The 23,990-nt window shown below is 38.9% G+C and overlaps 1 protein-coding gene and 1 long non-coding RNA gene across 2 annotated transcripts in view; one reads left to right on the plus strand and one right to left on the minus strand.

The window, feature by feature from the left end:
- KBTBD8 (kelch repeat and BTB domain containing 8) overlaps window positions 1–23,990 on the minus strand; it is a 113,887-nt gene that overhangs the window by 73,615 nt on the left and 16,282 nt on the right. Inside the window, exons 5-6 of the transcript XR_013357686.1 lie at window positions 20,611–20,680; window positions 16,461–16,731 (exon numbers count right to left, since the gene is read on the minus strand). The gene's annotated coding sequence lies outside the window, so the exon portion shown is untranslated. The remainder of the gene's footprint in view (window positions 1–16,460; window positions 16,732–20,610; window positions 20,681–23,990) is intronic.
- The window catches only part of LOC144289770 (uncharacterized), a 101,135-nt gene that overhangs the window by 3,252 nt on the left and 73,893 nt on the right, over window positions 1–23,990 (plus strand). Inside the window, exon 2 of the long non-coding RNA XR_013357687.1 lies at window positions 7,419–7,510. This is a non-coding gene — a long non-coding RNA (uncharacterized LOC144289770). The remainder of the gene's footprint in view (window positions 1–7,418; window positions 7,511–23,990) is intronic.

Raw genomic sequence — 23,990 nt, forward strand, 5'->3', positions numbered from 1 at the left:
GCAAGTCATTCATATTTGTGGTAAAAGCAGGCACAATGATAATTGAACATGAACATCTGTAAAATCTGAAGCCTTTATTTCACAGAAAATATTAAAACCTTAATGGGAAGTCCTTATTTAGGAGTTGCTAAGAGGTGCTCTTTCTGCATTTGGCTTCCTCAATTGTCAGACTCTTCCCACAACCCAAACCATATCAGTAACATTATGCTTTCTGCAGATAAATTTATCTAATCATTGCAAAATTGACTTTTCTCAGAATTCACTTGCAGCACTTAAGAAATGCGTTTTTTTTAATTTTAGTATTTATTTTTATTTAATATCTTCAAGGTACAGGTTATATTCTTAATAAGAGTAAACCTTTGACCCATAATTTAAGATACTCCACTCCCTGGCTCCAACCTACTTTTTCATCTTTCATGCCCCAAATTTGACTAGCCACTATTTCTTCCAAACTCTCATACTTTCCCATGTTCAGATCTCTATGCTCTCAAGCTTCAGCTCCAGCAGTCAAAATTCTACTCAAAACTTAAGGCCCAGCCGGAAACCCAAGGTCCCACCTCCTTTATATAGTTCTTATATAATGGTTCTTTTTCTAACAGTTTTAGAAAATTTTACCTATTTTTTTTAAGATTTTATTTATTTATTCATGAGAGACAGAGACATTTGCAGAGGGAGGAGAAGCAGGCTGCATGCAGGAGCCCGATGCAGGACTCGATCCCAGAACTCCTGATCATGTCCTGAGCTGAAGGAAGATGCCCAATCACTGAGCCACCCAGGCATCCCTTTATTTATTTATTTTTAATTGACATATTAACACTGTGTAAGTTTAAGGAGGATGACACATTCATCTGATATACTTACATGTTGCAAAATCATCACTCCTCTAGAGTTGACTAACACCACCATCATTTCACATAACTACCATTTCTTTTTTGTGGTGAGAATATTTAAGATCTATTTTCTTAATCCCTTTCAAGTATAAAATACAATATCATCATATATATGATTATATATGATCATGCTGTACATTAGATCCCCAAAATGGATTCATCTTCTAACTGAAAATTTGTACCTTCTGGCCAGTGTCTCTCCATTTCCTCTGCCCTCACCTCATATACTGGTAACCATCATTCTATTGTCTGATCCTATGAGTTCAGCTTTTACAGATTTCACATATAAGTGATATCATACATTATCTGACTTTCTCTGAATTACTTTACTTTACTTAAGGGAACTTAGTGCCCTTAAGGTCCATCCATGTTGTCACAATTGGCAGGATTTCCTTCTTTCTCAGGGCTGAAAAATATTCTACTATATATATTTATCACATCTTCTTTGTTCATTGTTCAGGATTCATTGATGGATCCTTATGTTATTTCCATATCTTGACTCTTGCAAATAATGCTGCACCGAACATGGGAGTGCAGATATCTGTTTGGGATCCTGATTTCATTTCCTTTGGAAATAATATGTACAGAAGTGGGATTGCTGGACCACATGATAGTTCTATTCTTTTTAAGAAAATCCATACATACATGTTTATCATAGTGGCTGCACCAATTTGCATTCTGCCAACAGAGCAGTAGTTCCTTTCTCTTATCATTATTGCCAATACACATTATCTCTTGTCTTTTGATGGCAGCCCTTCAATAGTGTGAAGTGATATCTCTTTGTGGTTTTGATCTTCCATGACAGTTCTAATTAGAACTGATCACCCCACCCTTCCTCTGAATGTCCATGATATATTTTTATCTGTAGGTTTCTGTAGCATCATGCCCCGCCCCCATAGATGTCCAAATCCTAATCCATGGACTCTAAAGTATGTTATATTACATGGCAAAGAGACATTTTAGAAGTAATTAAGGTTAGAAACTTTAAGATAGGGATGCCTAGGTGGCTCAGTGGTTGAGCATCTGCCTTTGGCTCAGATGGTGATCCCAGGGCCCAAGGATTGAGTCCTGTATTGGACTCCCTGCGAGGAGCCTGCTTCTCCCTCTGCCTGTGTCTCTGCCTCTCTCATGAATAAATAAATAAATAAATAAATAAATAAATAAATAAATAAATAAAATCTTTTAAAAAAACGAAACTGTAAGATAGAGAGTACTCTGTGTTACCCAGTCTAATCCCATGAGCCTTTAAAAGTAGAGAACGTTCTTTAGCTAGAGTCAGAGAAATGTGGCAGAAAGAGATGAGAGATGGGAAGTATGAGAAGGATTCTAGCCACCTTTACTAGTTTAAAGATGGAACCAGACATGTGAAAAGCTTGAGAAGGAAATGAATTTTGCAAACAACCAATCAGCTTATAAGAAGACCCTGAGTCCCAGCCGACAGATTGATTCTGACTAGGTATTAAGTTCTTCTGCCTTAGATTCAAAAAGTCCACAAAACCCCAATCTAAAGAGCACCAGCAGACATTCAGATTGTTATAATGGAATTTGGTTTGAGTGAAGAAATTACTGGAAATCCCAGAGAGAACTAGAGATAAACAGATGCTCAGATTCTTTGTAGAAACTAACAAGTGAGACAAATGAAGGGGGTATTGACAAACAAGGAGAAAATACAGTGGGTTATTGGTGATGGTGTCACTAGAGATAGAAACCATTAAATAAGCATGTATTATCTCCTCCAAAGAACTGATGAGATGTGTGTATCCATGTGTGTATGTTTATGATGGTGTGGGTATTTGGGGGGCATTTCTTTCCTGACTAAGGCAATTGGGACATCTGTAGTGCAAGAGAGTAAAGGGAATTGACAGTTCAGTACCTGAATGTAGAAGAGAAAAAAAATAATGAACACAAGCAAGATCAATTCACCCTTTCTTCCCATTTTTAAGACACTGAGACTGTAATCAATCACTATTTTTAGAGAAAGTAATGATTTCATGCACAGGAATCAGCAGAAATCTCATGGTGTACAGAATTGTTCATCACAGAGGTTATTGTAACCAGAGCAACATATTGTCCTCATTATAGATCATAAGAAAAATTGCTTGTTTCCATTGACTTTTTTAGCTGTGATGCAATATTACTTATATTTTGCAAGATGACACAAGTGGCATCTTAGTGAGCTTTTTTGGAAAGAATTCTTCATTGATTAAAAAATGCAAAGCTTTCTCTGGATGATTGTAAATTGTGCTGTATTTCCTTTGGCAAATTTTTGTCTCTATAAATCTAGCCTTTAGATATTTTGGGGAATGTTAGCATCATGTGAGAAATCACTGAATCTCTATAGGGTCCGCGAACCCCTGAAATTAGATGCAATATTTGGGAGGATAAGTGCGTATTTCTAAAAAGAGAGGTTATAATTGTCCAGATGTTCAAAAGGCTCTGGACTAAAAAAAATTTTTTTAATTAAAAAAAAAATAAGCCTGTTCTGAAGCTTTGAATGATTCCTCTTTTCATAGACATATGAGGTTTCTCTTTTTCTCTCTTTTTCTTTTTCCCAGTTGAAACTGCACAATGGTTCATTGTGGTCTTCTATTGATCTCCAACACGGCTTCAGATTTGTGTGAGTGGGTGCTCATGCTTGACTCTGTGGCAGGAGAGACTCCAGTAACATAAATATACACATTTTTAAAGACTATCCTGTGACTGGTAGGGGCCAAAGAATTACGGTATCTTTCCTTCTGGCTTTTAAACTTCTAGCAAACTTTCCACAATGATGCTCTCTCAACTTTTGTATGACTGGTGGAAATTCATAGTAATTCATAATAAGCACTATTTTCCAATCCCATGAGTGAGACTCACTATAAACAAATATCCAATAACAGCCATGATAATAGAGTGGCTCTTGAATGACAAAAAAAAAAAAAAAAAAAAAGTGCTTAAATCCCTCAATGGTGCCCCATGACTCCCAGTATAAATTCCAAACTCCTTCACAATTAATTTTGTGACCTAATCCTAATTTATGTCTACAGGCTTATCTATAACAGCATTGGCCCATGCTCTACTGACACTGGAACAAGAGTATTCTTTGTTGTAGGAGGCTGTCCTGTGCATTAGAGGATAGGTAGTAGCATCCCTGGCCTCTACTCACTAGATCCTGATATGCCTCCATACACGCCGAGTTGCAGCAACCAGAAATATCTCCACACATTGACAAATGTCCCTGGGGCCAAACTCATCCCTGGTTGAGAATCACCACCTTTTAGTCTTTTACACTCTCAAGCTTCTCTCACACCATAAGGAACTTTCCTTTCACTTCTCTCAATTTCAGAAGCACACGGTTTTTCTCCCCCATACTTTTATGTGTTTTATGTCATTTATATGTGCAGTTGTCTTCCCCCACTGTGTGCAGGGCAGACTCCATCTTCTTAGAAGTCTAAGTGAGAGAGGTACACCTTCCACAAGCATTTTCCCTGAAACAAACATTTTCTTCTCTCCCTCACCTATTAAACTGTATTTTGCAAGAGGTTAAGGATCTTTATTGAGTTTATTGAGTGTGTCCCATTACCTAGAGCATATTTGCTATATAATAATTATTGAATAAACTCATATCTGAGCTCAAACAAATAATTAGCCAACACTATTGTAGTGTTACTTTTTTAAAAAAAAAAGTACATTTCCTCATACAGTTATTAAGCCTTAAGATTTCAGAAAATAACCTTGGAGAAAATCTGGTACAATATGTGTCAAACACAAATCACTGTTTCAACTTAATTTTTCCATGCTTTTGACCTTTATAAATCTTCTTAGCTTAATTCATTTTATATTTAAAACCTATATTTTATCACAATTTGGCAGATTTTTGTTTGCTGTCTATTAGCACGGTAAAGGTCACATCATTAGATGAAGCCTGGTGGCAGAAAAAAAACCACGGTAATTTGCCAATGGGAAACACATGAAAAGTGACTTCATTTTTTATGTTGTCCTACAACGTTTTCCTTGGGGTTGATTTGAAATGTTATTATTCAAAATTGAAAACTATGTCTGAAATAAATTCTGGAAAGTACACAAAAAAGAAAAATCACTTAGAAATTCAACCCTAAAACTGTGGTTATTTTGCACAATTAAATAGTAGCAAGGTGCTTAAAACATCTTGGTTGGCAAGGAATTCTAACAGATGCTTAGTAAAAGCTATTTAAGTAGGTACAGATACCCTGAGCTGTGATTTTCACTGTTTGTTATCGATAACGTTTTTTCCTACTGATAAAAGAAAATAAATTCTAACAGTACTATATGGCAGACAGATAATTATTTGACGTGTACCAAATTGGATACAAACAGCAACCCCTTTCTGATAGTGTTCTATGGTACACAGGGCCAGGTTTACAGTAATTATCTAGGACCTGTTTCTCACTTCAAGGACTTCTGTATAACACAAAGCAAGGTAAGCTGTCAAAATGATTTACTGAGGGTCCGCTTTATGCAAGCACTAAAGGAGATAAGATATAACTGAAGCACCACAGTGACTTGAAGGGACTACCAGTCTGGGGAGGGATAAAAGACATGTACACAGAGGATGATAATCTAGGGGGTGGGGAAAGCCCCATGTGTTAAACATAAACAGAATGCCACATGAATTTGAAGACAAGAGAGATAACATCAGTGTGTGTGTATGTGTTTATGTCTGTGTATGTTTGTAATGATGTCTCAGAATATAGGACATTCTAGATAGATTAAATAATATGTTTAAAGCAGCATTTATATAGACAGCAGAAGATCTATTTGGAGGTAGAGATTAGAATATGTGGTGCCTTACATGTCACTGTGAAGAATGTATGCTCACCTTGGTTGACTGTAGCCACATTTCAACAATTTGTCTCTACCCCATGAGCATTGAATAAAATGCTTGTCATTTAGTAATTGGTGGTGTTGATGACAGTGATGGTAGAGTGGGTGTATGGAGGGAAGGAAGAAGGAGGGGAACGAGGGAGATATTCACTAACAGGGAACCAACCACTAAAGATGTTTACCTCAGAATACTATAACTTTAGCCGTATTGAATAAACCATCTGGGCACAAAATAGATTGTGAAGAAAGAGGTATATGAACGGACACCATTGAAACTATCTAGATGAGAGAAAGTGACGTCCTGACTCTGGGTGACCATGGATAAAAAAGAAGAGATTGAGGGGAGAGATTTCATATGGATGATTTCAAGAACTGATAATTTGGCTGAATTCAGTGCAAGCAAGAAACACTCGATACAGCTCTGAGGTTTCGTGACAGGACAACTCAGTAATCAGACATGAAGAAAGAGAAGACGAAGAGGTCAGCGTTTGGAAGATTGAACTGTCATGTGCTTACAGGTGAATCTTGTGGAGATATCTGGCCTTTGAGCTCAGGAGAGGGGCCAGGCTAAGAGTACACCTTTGGGAGCCTCTTGCAGGCAGGAGAAGACAGAGGAGTGGAGTGGACAGGAGGGATTTACTGAGGAGGGAAAAGGAGACACCACTGACACAGGGTATTTGGTTAGACCTATACTTAGCATATCAAAGTGATAAAAAGAAAACCAAGATTGTGCTCTGTGAGAATATTCAAGGCAGGAGATTTAGAAGAGAATATAGGGGAACCATAAATCCTCACTCCTTAAGTATGGGCTGCACATAGTGACTTGCTTCCATAGAGGAGAGTATGAAAGGGGATAAAAGGAGGGACTTTGCAGTGCAGAGACCTGGCAAGCTTGTGATCACCTCAGCCAGGTGATCAGGTTGATTTCAGCAATCATAAATCACCATGATGTGATGAAAACAGCACTTCACCTCTGTGATATTCTTCCCCGAAACTCATAATCCCAGTTTAGTCATGAGGAAAATATCATACAAACTCAAATTGAGGAACATTTTACAAAATATCTGACCAGAACTCCTCAAAACTGAATCATCACAAAAAAACAAAAACAAAAACAAAAAACATAAGAAAAATGTGAGAAACCATCGCAGATAAGAGCAGCCTGAGGAGAAATGACAAGTAAATATTTTTTTTGTGTGTGATATTCTGGATGGGATCCCGGAACAGGAAAAAAAAAATGCTGGGTAAAAACTAAGGAAATCTACATATCATATGGAATTTAGTTAATAATAATACATCAATAATGTTTCAAAAATTGTAACAAATATACCACACGAATGTTTGTTTGTTTGTTTGTTTTACCACACAAATGTTAACAAGAGGGAAAACTTTTTAAGGGTATTTATGGAAACCCACTGTACTATATTCTCAATTTCCTATAATTCTAAAACTTTTCTAAAAATAAAGTCTTTTTTTAAAGATTTTATTTATTTATTCATGAGATACACAGAGAGAGAGGGAGAGGGAGGCAGAGATACAGGCAGAGAGAGAAGCAGGCTCCATGCAGGGAGCCTGATGTGAGACTCGATCCCAGGACTCCAGAATCATGCCCTGGGCTGAAGGCAAGCGCTAAACTGCTGAGCCACCCAGGGATCCCAAGTCTTTTTTTTTTTTTTTTTTTTTAAGGGAGAGCGATTATACATTGAACAATCCATTTTATCAAATACTGCAGAGACACTGAGAAGAAGTCAAAGGATGGGCCTCTGGGATATGCACGTGTAAGTTAAATTCCAAAGAGAGATTTCTGTGTAAATAGGATCAATTCCTTGATTCTGATTCACTATTGGTATTTAGCAATGCAACAGATCTCTGTATGTTGATTTTATATCCTGCGACTTTACTGAATTCTAGTAATTCTTTGGTGGAGTCTTTTGGGTTCTATATAGAGTATCATGTCATCTGCAAATAGCGAAAACTTTGATCCTTCCTTGCTGATTTGGATGCCTTTTATTTCTTTTTGTTGTCTGACTACTGAAGCTAGGATTCCAACATTTGGAAGTGGACATCTCTGTCTTATTTCAGACCATAGAGGAAAAGCTCTCAGTTTTTCTCCATTGAGGATGGTATTAGGTGTATTTGTTTGTTTTTTTCACATATGGACTTTCCTGTATTATATTCGGGTATGTTCCCTCTAATCCTACTTTGTTGAGAGTTTTTGTCATGAAAGGATGCTGTATTTTGTCAGATGCTTTTTCTGAATCTATTGAGAGGATCATATGGTTCTTTTTATTTTAAACGTTTTAATTTTTTTTTAATTTTTATTTTTTTATTTATGATAGTCACAGAGAGAGAGAGAGAGAGAGAGAGGCAGAGGGAGAAGCAGGCTCCATGCACCGGGAGCCCGACGTGGGATTCGATCCCGGGTCTCCAGGATCGCGCCCTGGGCCAAAGGCAGGCGCCAAACCGCTGTGCCACCCAGGGATCCCAGATCATATGGTTCTTATCCTTTCTTTTATTAATGTGGTTTATCACATTGATCAATTTGTAAATATCAAACCATCCTTGAAGCCCAGTAATAAATCCCATTTGCTAGTGGTGAATGATTCTTTTAATGTATTATTGGTTTTGGTTTGCTAGTATTTTAGTGAGAATTTTTACATCCATGTTCATCAGGGATATTGGCCTGTAGTTCTCTTTTTTAGTGGAGTCTTTACCTGGTTTTAGTATCAGGGTAATGCTACTGTCATAAAATGAATTTGGAAGTTTTCCTTCGTTTTCTATTCTTTGAAAGAGTTTGAGGAGAATAGGTACTAGGTGGTCTTTAAATGTTTGGTAAAATTCACCTGTGAAGCCATCTGGCCCTGTACTTTTGTTTGTTGGAAGGTTTTTCATTATTGATTCAATTTCTTTGTTGGTTACCCGTCTATTCAAGTTTTCTATTTCTTCCTGTTTAAATTTTGGTAGTTTTGTTTCTAGGAATTTATCCATTTCTTCCAGGTTATCCAATTTGTTGGCATATAGTTTTTCATAATATTCTCTTATCATTGTTTGTATTTCTGTGGTATCGGTTGTTTGTTCCCCCCCCCCTCCCTCATTTGTGATTTTATTTATTTGGGTCCTTTTTCTTTTCTTTTTGATAAGTCTGGCTAGGGGTTTATCAATTTTATTAATTTTTTCAGAGAATTAGCTCCTGATTTTGTTGATCTGTTCTATTACTTTTTTAGTTTTCATATAATTTATTTTTGCTCTATCATTTCCCTCCTATTGGCTTAGGCTTTTTCATTTTCTAGCTCCTTTAGGGGTAAAATTAGGTTATTTTTTTGAGACTTCTTAAGGTAGATGTGTATGCTATGTATTTCCCTCTTAAGACCACTTTTGCTACACCCCAAAGGTTTGGGACTGTCTTGTTTTCATTTTCATTTGTTTCCATGTACTTTTTTTTTTTTTCCATGTACTTTTTAAAAAGATTTCATTTATTCATTTGAGGGTGGGCAAGCAAGGGAGGAGCAGAGGGAGAGGGACAAGCAGATTCCATACTGAACACTGAGCATGATGTGGGGTTCAGTCCCACAACTCAGAGATAGTGACCTCAGCCGATTGAGCCACCCAAGCACCCCATTTTTTAAATTTCTTCTTGGATTTCCTGGTTGGCCCATTCACTATTTAGTAATATGTTATTTAACTTCCATGTATTTATGGTCTTTCCAAATTTTTTTCTTGTGGTCAATTTCAAGTTTCACAGCATTGTGGTCAGAAAATATGCATAAGAAACTCTTAATCATAGGAAACAAACTGAGGGTCACTGGAAGAGAGGGCGGTGGGGGGGATGGGGTAATTGGGTGACAGGCATTAAGGAGGCCACGTGATGTAATGAGCATTGGGTATTATATAAGACTGATAAATCACTGACCCCTACCTCTGAAACCAATAATATATTGAATGTTAATTAATTGAATTTAAAGAAAATCTATATATATATAAATATAAATAATTGATATAAATATATTAAAATATGCATGGTATGATTTCAGACTATTTATACTTGTTGAGACCTGATTTGTGACCTAGTGTGTGATATATTCTGGAGAATGTCCCATCATATATTTATTAACTCATTAGTCCTCTAATAACTCTGTGAGGTTGGTACTATTATTAAAATGAGGAAACTGAGACTCTGAAAACTTAAGCAATTTACCGAAGATCATGCAAACCAATTACTGGTAGAGCTAAGGCTCCAATTCAGGAAGTTTTAGTGTTAGCTTTGTTTAGTTTGCATAGCAAATAATACATTCTCTTTGCTTAAAGAAAAAAAAAAAGCTTAGAAACAGACAAAAACTATTAAGAAATATATAAAATGAAAAATAGATGCCCTTCTCTTTCTCAGTCTTGGGAAGTAAACCTGTTGAGAATTAAGTATATAGATACACATACAGACTTATACATGCATTTACAGGAGGCCCTCTTACAAAAATGGGATACATATATAGAGTGTATATAGCTTTTCTCTTAATATCTAAAATACATGTTTCTGTGCCTTTACAACATCTATGTACTATTACAAATAATACAGCAATTAATATTCTTATACATATAAATATTTTTACATGTGCTGAATTTTTCTGGAACAAATTTTTAGGAGTAGGACTCCTGGATCCAAGATTCTATGTTTTGAGAAATATTAACAGATAATGATAAATTGTCCTCCAAAAGGGATATTATTTTATTAATTACCACCTTGAATGTTAACATTAAAATTAAATCTTCATTTAAAATCATTATTTTGAAAAAGTCTTATATTTGCATGTTCCAGCATTTTGATTCCTATATTAATAATCTATAATCCCTGCCCCATTCACTGAACCGTATTAATTAGTTCTATTCTTTCCATTCTGATTCTCTTAAATTTCTATGTTGTCAAACCAATCATTCATAGATAAATAATCTTGTCCATGTCTTGCCCATAAAATGTATTGTTGCTCCCTTTTCTAATTTTATACTACCAGAGCAGGGATAAATAATAGCATCTCTTCTTTTGACTTGAGTAGGAATCCCTGTATAGTTACTCCAACACAAATGTTTCACGTGAGTGGAGCACTTTGGGTGGCTCAGTGGTTGAGTGTCTGTCTTTGGCTCAGATCATGATCCTAGGGTCCTGGGATCAAGTCCCACATCAGGCTCCCCACAAGGAGCCTGCTTCTCCCTCTCCCTGTGTCTCACCCCTCTCTCTCTGTGTCTCTCATGAATAAATAAATAAAACCTTTTAAAAGATGTTTTATGTGAATTTCTGCTAAGGTATTCTATACCAACCAAAGCAAATTTATTTCTATTCTTAGCTTATCAAGTGTTTTTATTCACTGTAAGTATTGGATTTTACATATATTAATGTGAGAGTACAGCTTTTCTCTGTGATTTTCAAATCTTTCCCCAGACCCTTGGCAACAGTCTTTTATACTTTGTTTCTTCTGTTCTCTGCAATGATTTGACTAGCTCCCATTTCTTTAGTAAGTTCTCTAGCATATTTTTCTTTTTTATTGCCTCCTTATCACCCCTTTGACCTCTTTCATCTATATAGTGTGTTTTCTTCAACTAATAGTAGAATATAGATTAGTATGTGTCGGGGAGCCCAGGTGGCTCAGTGGTTTAGCGCCGCCTTCAACCCAGGACCTGATCCTGGAGACCTGGGATCGAGTCCCATGTCGGGCTCCCTGCATGGAGCCTGTTTCTCCCTCTGCCTCTGTCTCTGCCTCTCTCTCTCTGTGTCTCTCATGAATAAATAAATCTTTTAAAAAATTAGTATGTGTCTGAAATTTTCTTTTGTTTCCTGGAGTAATTCTTCTGTCATGTTTTCACTATCTTCAAGTTGTTTGTTATGTTTTCTTCTCCTCCTTCTCTTTTTCTTCCCCCTCCTCCTCCCCTTCTTTTTTTGCCCTCCTTCCTCCTCTTCTCTTCCTCCTTCTTCCCCTTCTTCTTCTTCCCTCCCACTCCCTCTCCCTCCTTCTCTCTTTGTAGTAGCAATGCATAGATCCCAAGATTGTTCCTTTCTTCATATTACTCTTCTTTGAATGTGGACAGTTAATCAATGTCCTCTATTAAGAGCAGAGTAAAGATGGTTTGGGGAAGCAGTTGTCTGCCAGTAGCTTTAATTTGAATATCTTGTTTTTAAATACTTTCTCATCAAATCAATTGAGTCTTCTGCCCTAGAGGCAACACCATTCCTCACTTTCTAGCATTCTTCAACTTGGGGTTAACAGAAGTTTAGGGTGGCTTTCTGTATCACACATCCTCCAGTGATTCACTGTTGTTCGTTCTTTCTTTCTTTCTTTCTTTCTTTCTTTCTTTCTTTCTTTCTTCTTTCTTTCTTTCTTTCTTTCTTTCTTTCTTTCTTTCTTTCTTCTTTCTTTCTTCTTTCGGCTGATTTGGTTAGTACATGCAAAGCTGTTTCTCTTCTCTCTCACTTACCTTCTTGTGCTTCTAGGTCATAAGAAAAACATGTAGTTGAGAGTAAGTAGAGATGGCAAGGCCATGGATTTCCTCATCCATCCCTTCCTCCTATTTCTACTCTGCAGTTAGGTACCCATAGCTAGGTTTCTTTCTAATGGCCTACCCATAAGAAAATCACCATGCATTTAGAGGATCTTTCAGACTATTTTCACTTTCTTTAGAAAAAAAATAAAGATTATATCCAGCTAAGATTAGTATGAGGTATTACTTTGATTCCACATTTCCACATTCACCTGGGAACCATTTGAAGCTTGCCCTTTAAATATGAGACAAAAGTTGGGTATTACTGGTATATAGCATCTGTTCAGCCATTCAGCTTCTGAGTGTCCTGGGCTATGCACATCCATAGTCAGCAATTTTGGATACTCTATATTCTCTTTGAATTTGTTGAATCCCTTCCTTTAAGGGTCGGTTCTGCCAAATTGGATACTGTTTATAATCTCTGCCAGGGAACTCCTCAAAGTTGAGGGTCTACAGGCCATTTTGCTAAGAAGCTGGATCAGAATGACAGCTAATAGTTCTTTGTTACATGGATTAACAACTTCATTCTATATATTTTTCTCTGCAGCTGGGTCCTGAAATTAACACACTGACAACCCCCTCTTTGGCCTTACCTTTTCTGGGAAGATGAGACCCAGAAGAACATGTTCCCCCGTGCACGGTGGCAGTACATTTCTCTAGTCCTGACACTACTTCTTTTTTTTTTAATAATAAATTTATTTTTTATTGGTGTTCAATTTGCCAACATACAGAATGACACCCAGTGCTCATCCCAGCAAGTGCCCCCCTCAGTGCCCATCACCCATTCACCCCCACCCCCCACCCTCCTCCCCTTCCACCACCCCTAGTTCGTTTCCCAGAGTTAGGAGTCTTCATGTTCTGTCTCCCTTTCTGATATTTCCCGCACATTTCTTCTCCCTTCCCTTCTATTCCCTTTCACTATTATTTATATTCCCCAGTGAATGAGACCATATAATGTTTGTCCTTCTCCGTTTGACTTATTTCACTCAGCATAATACCCTCCAGTTCCATCCATGTTGAAGCAAATGGTGGGTATTTGTCGTTTCTAATGGCTGAGTAATATTCCACTGTATACATAAACCACATCTTCTTTATCCATTCATCTTTCGATGGACACCGAGGCTCCTTCACAGTTTGGCCATTGTGGACATTGCTGCTAGAAACATTGGAGTGCAGGCTGACACTACTTCTGATTCATGCTGGAGTAATGAGGACCTAGTGTCTTTCCCATAGCCACTGGCCCCGTGGTAACCTTTCCTGATGTTTTAAATTTCCAGAATAAAGTTAAAACCCTACTTGTTTCAGAATGAAGCAAAAAGTGATTATTTACAAATGAATAGGGATTAAACAAGCATCAGGCTTCTCCATGACACTAAATGCTAGAAGATAATGAGAAAACCTATAAAGCTCTAAGAGTAAAGGATTGTGAACTTTCACAATCAGGGGTTGAGGTTAAATAAAAATACAAAACATAAAAACATTTTCTGATACAGATTCTGTATACAGGTTCATACCCATGAACCTTTATGAACATATCACTTAAAGATACTCTGATAAAAATAATATAGGAGAAAAGAAGAGAAAGGTAGCTTTTTCATGAAAATGATATGTAATCCATGTGTACATCTTTCCTCGCCACCCTCAGCCTACACTAAATGATGGTTTAAAAAATTTTATGTATCTGTGCACATACATAATACAGTATCACACACATGCCACAAACACAAAAACAAAGAAGATGGGATAGGGAACATAGGACTTCGAACTTATGACTTACCAATGATAGGACTTAACGCTAGAAAGCAATGGTTTCCATTAGTGGGGGAAATTCTTTCCAATCTAGAATTCTGTACTCAAAATTTATCAATCACATGTCAGGTAAAATGAGGACACCTTACCTCCAAAGTTTCTTTTTTAGAAACTACTACAGGGTGCCTGGGTGGCTCAATCAGTTAAGAGTCTGCCTTCAGCTTAGGGAATCATCCCAGGGTCCTGGGATCCAGCCCCAAACGAGTTAAGCTCCCTGCTCAGAGGGGAGTTTGCCCCTCCCTCTCCTTCTGCCCCTGCCCTGGTTTGTGCTCTCTCTTGCTCGTTCTTCTTTAAATAGATAAATAAATAAATAAATAAATAAATAAATAAATAAATAAATCTTTTTTAAAAAAAAGAAAGAATGAAAGAAAGAACCTATTTAGACAATGGGTTTGTATAAAACTAAGGGGAGGTCAAGAAAGAAGAAAGAAGAAATCCAGCACCATAGAGTAGGAAAAGCATTGTAAAATGACAAGGTGAAATGGGCTCTGGGGGCAGAAGCTTGGTACTGGGTTGAGGGTTCCAGGAAAAGGGGAGAAGGGGGAGTAGTGGGGAGGTGATATGAATGGCATTTAGAAAAAAAAATAAGAATGTGTATATGAAGTGAATTGGGGTAATAGTTTTCCTTCTGTCATTCAAGAGTGTTTTCCTGGCCTGTAAGGGTTAACTATTTCCTACACGTGGTTGGGATTTTTTAGAGAAAGACAGCAGAGACAAAGAATAAAGCAATACTCAGCGTATGGCATGCAAAATAGGATTACGAGGCAAGAAAAGAAGCTTGTAAACCCAGCTTCTCCTTTGAGGCCGAGTTCCCCATTCCTGTACCCGTTTACTCTCACATTACCAAGTGCCAGGCTTCTTCACTGGCATGCAGAGGTTTCTGTAAGACAGGACTCTAGGGGCAGAGAGAAAGCAGGGAGGAGAGCACAGAGGGCCAAGAACAGAGTGGTCAGGATGACTGTATCATCGCTTCCTTCCTACAGAGAAGAAAGGACAAGACAGATGTGGTAGCAACAGCATGGGCAGAGCTCCTGCCTCATCCTACTTTACAACTCCGGTCAAAAGCATCCCTGGGGCTGCCGCCACCCCAACCCAGGACATGACCACACTGATTTGGTAGGACAGCCTGGCCGGGCTGGTATAAAACTGAGTGTGTTGATCTGAGACATTGAGGGTTCCTGTAAAGGGATTATTAAACGTACTGGATCTCACTTAGCTGTAAATGAAAGTGGATGTTTTATTAATTTTCTCCCACTCCCCAGTGAGTGGGGACCCCGAAAGATGGCCTGCTCGGGTATATCCAAAATAATGAAACTATTATTCCCCACGTGCCTGAGTTACAATATTAAAGTTTTGCTATCTGCTTCATGATGCTCACAGATCTTTTAGTTTCCAAGATAGGCTCCTACCTGTGATCAAAACAAACAAACAAAAACAAACAAACAAACAAACAAACAAAAAACCAGTAGTTCCCTTTTCCTTTCCATCTCAGCTAATTTTATATTTTCTTCACCCTCTGTCACAGACAACGTGATACAATAGGTGGAATCAGTGCAATTGCACATAGTTTGAACAGAAAGGAAATCTAAATTCTCCAAAGAGACTTGGTAAGTGTTTGGGAAAAGCCTATGAAAACTCGACACCACTAAATATTCCACACCCAGCTCTCCTTTCAGTCTGGAGGCAGTATTTCCACCCCAGCGCTCCGGCTCCAAAACAAAAGACAATACTCTTCCTAAAATCTGGTAAAACAGAGTTCCAGTGTAGCACAATCAGCAATGATCTCATTCTGCACACTTGCACATGTGTAAGAAAAAGCACCAGACATTTCCATCTGTCCATCTTTATCCGAGAAAATTGATTTCACAACTTTTCCGGACGTTTAAATGCCAAACCCCACATTAAAAAAAAAAAAAAAATGTTTGCCCATCACCCCTAAGCCTGAAAAATGTATCCTTCCAAACCATGGGAGGAAATGTGGAGTCAGGAAGTCGCAGAGAAGAGAAATAAAGCCGTGGTGGGGAGAAGAGGGCCGGTCACCTGGGGTCACCGCATAGGTGAGGGCCTCCAGGCTGCAGCTCCTGGCTCTGTGCTCAGGGCAGGCTGGAGATTAAATGCACATGGTCTGGGCCTCAGGAACCCCGGATCCTGGTGCTCTTCCCTCTCCCGTGCCTCACGTGGGGCCTCCAAGGCCCGGCTTCCCCCCTGCGCCCCTCTCGGTGCAGGCTCGGTGATCAGGGTTTGCACCGCTGCCAAGTCTGCATCTTCACTTGACCTATGGTCTCACCTTGCGTCGGCCTCCCGCCTCCACCCCAGCCTGGCTGCCGCTCTGCGCCCCAATCTGTGCATGCTGCTCCCACGGCCCCCCACACGCCGCTCATCCAAAAGTGAGCTCACCCTTTTCGCATCCCACGCCGGCTTCCCTTCCAGCCGGCTGCAGTCCTAACACCTCCGGCATGCTGGTTTTGAACGTGACCGTGTGGGCCACCTTCCTGGGTCCCCACTCCCTGGGGACTGGGGAGCATGTGATGTGTCCACTTCCCCCGTCGAGCTCCGTGGGATCCCACAGGTTTAACAATTCCCCTTCCGTGTGTTTGTTGCTTCAGTAGTAAAAACAGAGGCAGTGACAGATGGCTGCAGTACCGGGAGTCGGATCCAAAAAGATAACCTATAAAAGCATTTTGAAAAGTAGAAAGTGTTGTGCAAGAATAGGATGTGAGCTGGTGGCTCATAAACATTAAAATATTTTCCACATGGGAGGCTATTGTCACATACAAGTATGATAAATAGGATACGCGGGCTTAAAATATAGAGTTTGTCATGCTGAACGGCAAATCAGACTTGAGACAGCTCAGTGCCCAATAAAATGTGGGTAGTATTTTATTTTGGGAACGGTGAAATGTAGGTTTAAGAGGAAAATCATATCTCTTAGAAACCTTCGAGAAAGACATGCATAGATAGATGTACATATTTTGCTATTTATCACATTTATATATGGCCGTAAAAGTATATATCCATATGCCAAATTGCCTTCCTCTTTTCCTAAACCCCAGCTATCAAGTGGCTTTATAAACTGTGGACTACAGTTGTCCCAGGGCTAAATCCCCAGGCACATGCTGTACAACCTGGGGTTGAGATCCAGAAACCATGAGTGAAATCCATGAATCTGGGCAGGACTAGGGGCCAGGTTTAGGTGATGGGCACCATCCCCCCTAACCCCTCTGGTATGACATTACTACCTGAAAAGACTCAGGTCCTCCCCACCTTCACATGACCCCTGATTAGCTCATCCATTCTGCGTCCGGTGGCTCTTGCCGTCACCACACCCACTGCATACTTTAGAAAACACAGGATCTTTGAGTACGTATCACAAACCAGATGTTTTGGTCAGGAGTGGGAACCAGATCTGGCTCACCATTGCATTTCATCTGACCCGTGGGGCGAAGTAGCAAAAAGTTGCAAAAACTTCCCGTTTCACATTATGCTCCTGCACAAATGTGAGAGGCCACAAAAAGTATGTTGTCTTCTCTTTGTTGTCTTTTGCTCCGCTTCTGTTTCTAGGGATTTGTTTTTTCAGCATTGCAGGCCCTACCTGTGGATTTCTGCATGTCCGTAGCTTATATTACTTTAGGGAAAGTGGAGGTACTGCAGAACTCTCAACTGGACACAGCCTGGAAATGCGACAGGTTATGACTTTTTGCACAGGTATTTCTCATATCCTATTTTTATTGAAGAGGTACTGATTGCTCTGATTTTTTTTTTTTTTTTTTTTTTAACTTGGCGTCTCCAGAGCCTGCCCATCTCCGAATCTCCCTGCCTCCGGGCTTTCTGGGCAGAATGCCGCACCCTTGCCCACTCACACCCACTCACACATTCAACGTGCACCTCAGTGCACAGCAGTGTCCCTAGCACCCTGCTGAATTGGTCTGTCATTTTCAGGCTTTAAAACTGAAAGATCCAGGAGCCCCTTTTCAGCCTGCATTTCCCTTACTCTCTCTGGATCTCATTTTTTATATTCTCTCCTGCAGGACTACTCCTTCAGGGGTCCCCTCTCTTCTGTCCCTCCCACTGAACTTCTCAGATTTTGTTGTTAGCTACTTTTCCTTCTCATTCTTCATTGGCTGCTTTAGCTAATGCAACAATTCACTCAAATTCAACTAAAACCAGCAGTGTAGGTGCCAGAATCCTAATTTTCATTGTCCACTTTGACCTAACTCCTAAGCTTGGACCAACTGTCAGAGAGCATTCGGGGATTTCTCACCATCTCAGACACTTCCTGATGACAAGGAAATCCTGTCCTGTGCTGTACAAGTTACTTCCGGTGTGCGATTTTAAAAACTTCACTTTGGCCATGTGACTTACGGATGGGTATCAAACATCCTAATCTAAGTGTTGGTGTGAGGTGTTCTGACCTTAGATCTCTTTATCCTTAAAGGATCTTTGGAAACACAGGTTTCAAGAACTGAACTGTGACTCAAACTCTATTAGATCCTTATCTCTAAATGACAACAGAGGACAAGATAAACCAGAAGGACAGGTCTTAAAAACAAAAAATAACCCTTATTTTTATTTTGCAGACAGAGGTTACAAGCTTGCCTTAAATATTATTTAAGTTCAATTCTCCAGAAATGCTCAGTGCAGAAAGGAAAGTGAGAACTGTGTGACCAGAAAACTGTGACAATTGCTTTCACATGGGGATTATGGACACAATGTCATTAACAAGATTGCAAATGGCTTCCTTTCTCTTTAGCATATCTGTATTAGCTATTAAGAATATCTTGTTCTACTGAGACTGTTTTGAGTATATCCAAAAGACTATATATAGTTAATAATACTAACAACATTAGTTGAACATTTATAGAGTGTTCATTATGTGCCAAGCACTGTGATAAGTTTGTCATGCTGATTCGATCCTCATGAAAAGTCTAGAAGGTGGATTATATTATTAACCCTATTTTATATACAAGAAAACTGAAACTCCATGAGGTTAAGAAATCTGCTCATATTCACCAAAAAGCACTATAATTCCTGTTCATAAGACCAATAAAATACAGGAAATATATTAACATTTTCTATTTGTTAATACTCATCGTTTTTCCACTAAATCATACAGTTGTGCTATTGGTGGAAAAGGAAAGAAAGGAAGAAAAGGATCTACTAAATCCCATTTATTTCTAACAAACTAATCAATAGAAAATGTTCTGTATATACGTGATAAGGATAATTTAAAATGATTGCATTGTAATGTTCAATGAGCTTTCATAGTAGCATAAAAAATCTCAAAATAGATTGATGATTTTAATTAAATTATATCACAAAATTTTAATTTGGTCCTAGAAAACTGGGTTATTAAGTGCTCAAGAGTCACCACTCACTGAACTATATGCTAAATAATTGCATGACCATGTAAATTACAAAGAAAAGATACCTAAATATGATTACGTGTGTGAACATGTTTTACAAAGTGAGACTTTTTTCACTGACGTTTTATTGTAAAATGTACATGTAAAAGAAGGCATAAAATAAATTCATGCAGGAAGTAAAGAATAACTCATTCAGTAACAAATATATATTAGAAGCTTACTATAGGGACTTACAGATTCAGCACTGGAACGTGTAGAGCTTGGAAGTTGTCACTCACAACCTCACAAGATAAAGCTGTTCAAACTGAGAATCAGTGACTTTTCTTGGACCCACTAGAGAAATTGTTTGCAAGGCAAACAGTCACCCTGAAATCTAGAATACAGCTGAAACCAGACAGTTGCAGTCAACATTTGCTTACCTGGCCCAAAAGTCCCAAGAGCCATAAATTGTTAAGAACACTTAAGTGATAATTCTGATGAATTACTGAAGGCTGAGCATGGACTAGCATGAGTAAAGACGTCCTGGGAATTGTCTCAGAGGAGCCCCTACAGTTTTGTGGGCTTTACCTATAATCACCTCACCAAAGTCTCATGGCAGAGATCTGATAAAGATCAGCTAGTGGCTCCAGCAAGAGGGGAGGGGTAATAATTGTGAAATATACCCAGAGCCTTTTCCATAGCAAAGGCCTCTCCAGGGAAGAAATACTTTGACAGCTTGATAAGAGCTGGAGAAAGAGCACTCCTGTCTCAACTAAGGGAAAAAGGAATATATAGCCAGTAGGGGTTAGGGCATCAAGTTAACAGTTTGGGAATGCTGCAGTCAGGAAGGGTGGATGGTACAGGGGAAAAAAAAAAGCAATACCACTGGAGAAACACCTGTGACGGTCATAGCACTATGACACAAGTGCACTCAAAGACAGATTTAATTGGAAGATTTTATACTGCTCTCTATCTCCCACGCCATACAACCACACCAACAAGCTTCCATATAATAAGAGTGGATTCATTACAGCTGAAAGAGTTGTGAGACACAGACTCCCTCTGAATAGAAGTACTTAGAGAAGACCAAAGGTAAGAAGGGGAGAGAAACAAGGGTACTAGAGCAATTTGATGCCTCTAACACCATAAGCACAGCAATCATTTAACAAAGCCCACCTCCTAGCAATATTAACATAAATACTCACCCTAAGGTTCTATTTATCTTCTTCATACTTGATTCATCTTGTCTGACTTTCAGTGAATAATTATGACATGCTAAAATACAAGAAAAAAAAACATTCTAAAGAGAAAAATGTTTCAGAACAAAACTTAGATATGTCAGAGATTTTGGAATTGTCTGAGTGGGAATATAAAATAACTCTAATAGGTAAGAGCTCTATAGCTATTAAAGTAATTGAATTAATAATTAATAACCTTACAAAAATAAAGTATCAAGTCCAGATGGTTTTACCTGTTAGTTCTACCACACATTTAAGGTAGACATTATACAAAATTTTCATGATCTCTTCCAGAAAATGGAATAAAAGGAAAACTTTTTAATTCTTACTAAGACACCAGCATTACCCTAATCTCAAACCCAGATAAAGACATTACAAAGGGGGAGCCTGGGTGGTTCAGTGGTTGAGCATTGGCCTTTGCCTCAGGTCATGATCCCGGAGTGCTGGGATCGAGTCCCACATCAGGATCCTCGCAGGGAGCCTGCTTCTCTTTCTGCCTATGTCTCTGCCTCTTTCTGTGTGTCTCTCATGAATAAGCAAAAATAATAAATCTTCAAAAATAATTAATTAATTAATTAATTAATTAAAAATGCATAAAACAACCTCACAAAGTAGATGGAAGGAACAGGTGCTGACCTGAATAACTCTGGAAATGAGTGGAGTCACTAACTATAAAGGCAAAGGGATTGTACATAAACTCTGTACTCCATTGATAAAGTGATTTCCTATAGGCATTGGGTTAACAATTCTGAGAGCACTATCAATGTATACTAGAATTGAAATTAAGTAAATGGATGGTGGTGGCCAGATTAAAGTACATGCATCTTTCTCTAGTCAGCTGAGAGGGTCTAGAAACAATGACATCCCAGTAGCAACAAGCACACCTAATGCCCAGATCTCCAATAAAAACAACTAGAGATCCTTGGGGAAATGGCTGATTCTAGCACTGGGGAAGGAAATATACAAGATGAGTCTGGAGCATCTTGTAAGGTCAGAAATGAAAACTGCCTCCCACAAAATTCTTTTAAAAACAAACCAAAACCATTCACGTTGATGGGAGTATGTCAGAGGGGCACAGGCACTGACTGAAGAGCTCTCAATGGCCAAAGCTGTAACAATTTAAGACACAGGGTCACCTGGGTGGCTCAGCGGTTGAGCGTCTGCCTTAGGCTCAGATTCTGACCCTGGAGTCTCCGGATCGAGTCCCACATCGGGCTCCCTGCATGGAGCCTGCTTCTCCCTCTGCCTGTGTCTCTGTCTCTGTGTGTGTCTGTGTGTGTGTGTGTGTGTCTCTCATGAATAAAATAAAATCTTTAAGGAGAAGAAAAAAAACAATTTAAGCCACAAAATATAGTAGTGGATTATAATCCAAAGTATAAAAAATTAATATTCATGAGTCCATATAGATACAAGTGATGGGATAAATAGATAGATTAGGGAGAAGAGGCAAATCTGTGAAGATCCTGAATAATTTATGTAGATACCCCATCTCCAGGTAATGGAGAGTAACTTTGCACTCCTGACGTGTGACTTCCTTCCAAAGGTACAGTGTAGAATAAGGGGTGGGGGACAACTACGCAGTGGAGAAACTTGACTTCCAGCCAGGCAGTCAAGGGTAACATCAACAGTGCTAAGTCATATTGAAAATATGTACCCTTGAGATGTGATAGAATGGTAATCTTCCTCTGTGGAAAATTCCTCCCCAAAATCCATAACTCTAGTCTACTCATGAGAAAAACTTCAGACAAATGCCAGTTGAGGGACATTCTACAAAACATCTGACCAGTAAGCACTCATCAAAACTTTCAAAGTCATCAAAAACAAGGAAGGTCTGAGAAACTGTCACAGCCAAGAGGAGCCTACAGAGGATGAGAACTCAGTGTATCCTGGATGGGATCCTGAAACATAAATAGGACATTATGTAAAAACTAAGGATATCTGAAACTATAGCATTCAGTTAATAATAATGAATCAACATTGTCTCACTAATAGAAGATGTTAATGATAGGGGAAACTGGGTATGAGGAATACCGGAATTCGTACTATCTTTGAAAATTTTTTATAAATTAAAACTATTTTGAAATTAAAAAAAATTTTTTTATCAAAAAAAAATTTATTTTTTTATAAAATCTATTATATGCTAGACACTTTTCCCAGTACTGGGGACACATTGCATAACAAATAGACCTGGTCCCTGTCCTCATGGAACTGTTTAATGAGGACACAGAAACAAAAGTTATGGGAAGGAAACCACTTTGGCTGGTGTAAGCAAGCATGCCCAGCCACTTATTTTAGCTAGGATTATCAGGGAAGATTTCTTTGAGACCTGAAAGATGAGAATGAAATGGTCACGCAAAGAACAGGTGAAGAGAAGAAATTTTCAAGTACAGGAAAGAGCGTAAACGAAGTCCATAGTGTAGGAGGAGCCTCGAAGAATTGAAAAAATGGCCAGTGTCTCAGGTTGGGCTTTTGCAGAAACCAATCCTGAGCAAGGATTTGAGCATTGGTACAAGAATTTGAGTGCCAGTAGTTCATTGAGAGGAAGTAGGATGCCCAAGAGGCATTGGAAGGGGAGTAGGTAAGTGAATCAGGGAACTTGTGGTTATTAAGCAAGTTACTATTATGGGCTATTAGGATTGATTTACACTAGGGAACTCTAAAAGACAGTGTGGAACATGCCTCATTTATCCCGCCTATGGAAAGAAGCTAGGATTTTATCAACTGAGTCCCATCAGGAATTGGCTGAAGTCTAGTCCTCAGGGGTGTTAACTCTCTGGCACTTCCAGCCTGCCTTATGGTGGACCAGTCTGGGTCCAAGAGCCAGTAAAAACTGCAATAGTTGCAACTGGAAGCCAAACAGGTCAATATGCATGGGACTAGTGAGTGCCTAGGGTACATTGAAGGCGCACCCACAAGGTCTGCCACAGCCAGTATATCTACAGAATGGGTAGCAAGTGGGGGAAGTGATACTGGGTAAAGTTGGAGAAGTAAGCAAGGGGCCATTTATGTAGCACCTGATGGAAAGCAATTGCTATGTCTACACTTGGCAGAAATGTAATGCCACTCGTTAAGATCACTCTGGCTCTTATACTGGGGACATATTACTGAGAATGTGGATATACATTGAAGTAGGATCTGCTACGTTTCTGTTGCTATAGTCCTAACAGCGGAAGACTGGCTTCAGTATAGGTAGAAGTAGTGAAAATGGAGAGGAGTGGACAGACAGAAATTGCATTTTGCAGGTAGAGCTTTTAGGACCTGTTTGATGGCCTGAACAGATGCAGGGAATGATGGAAATGGAAAATTCAAAGATGTTAAGTTTGAGATGTCTCTACTAACCCTATCCA

This window comes from Canis aureus, chromosome 19 (assembly GCF_053574225.1).
Source record: "Canis aureus isolate CA01 chromosome 19, VMU_Caureus_v.1.0, whole genome shotgun sequence".
In the NCBI taxonomy this organism is placed as follows: domain Eukaryota; kingdom Metazoa; phylum Chordata; class Mammalia; order Carnivora; family Canidae; genus Canis; species Canis aureus.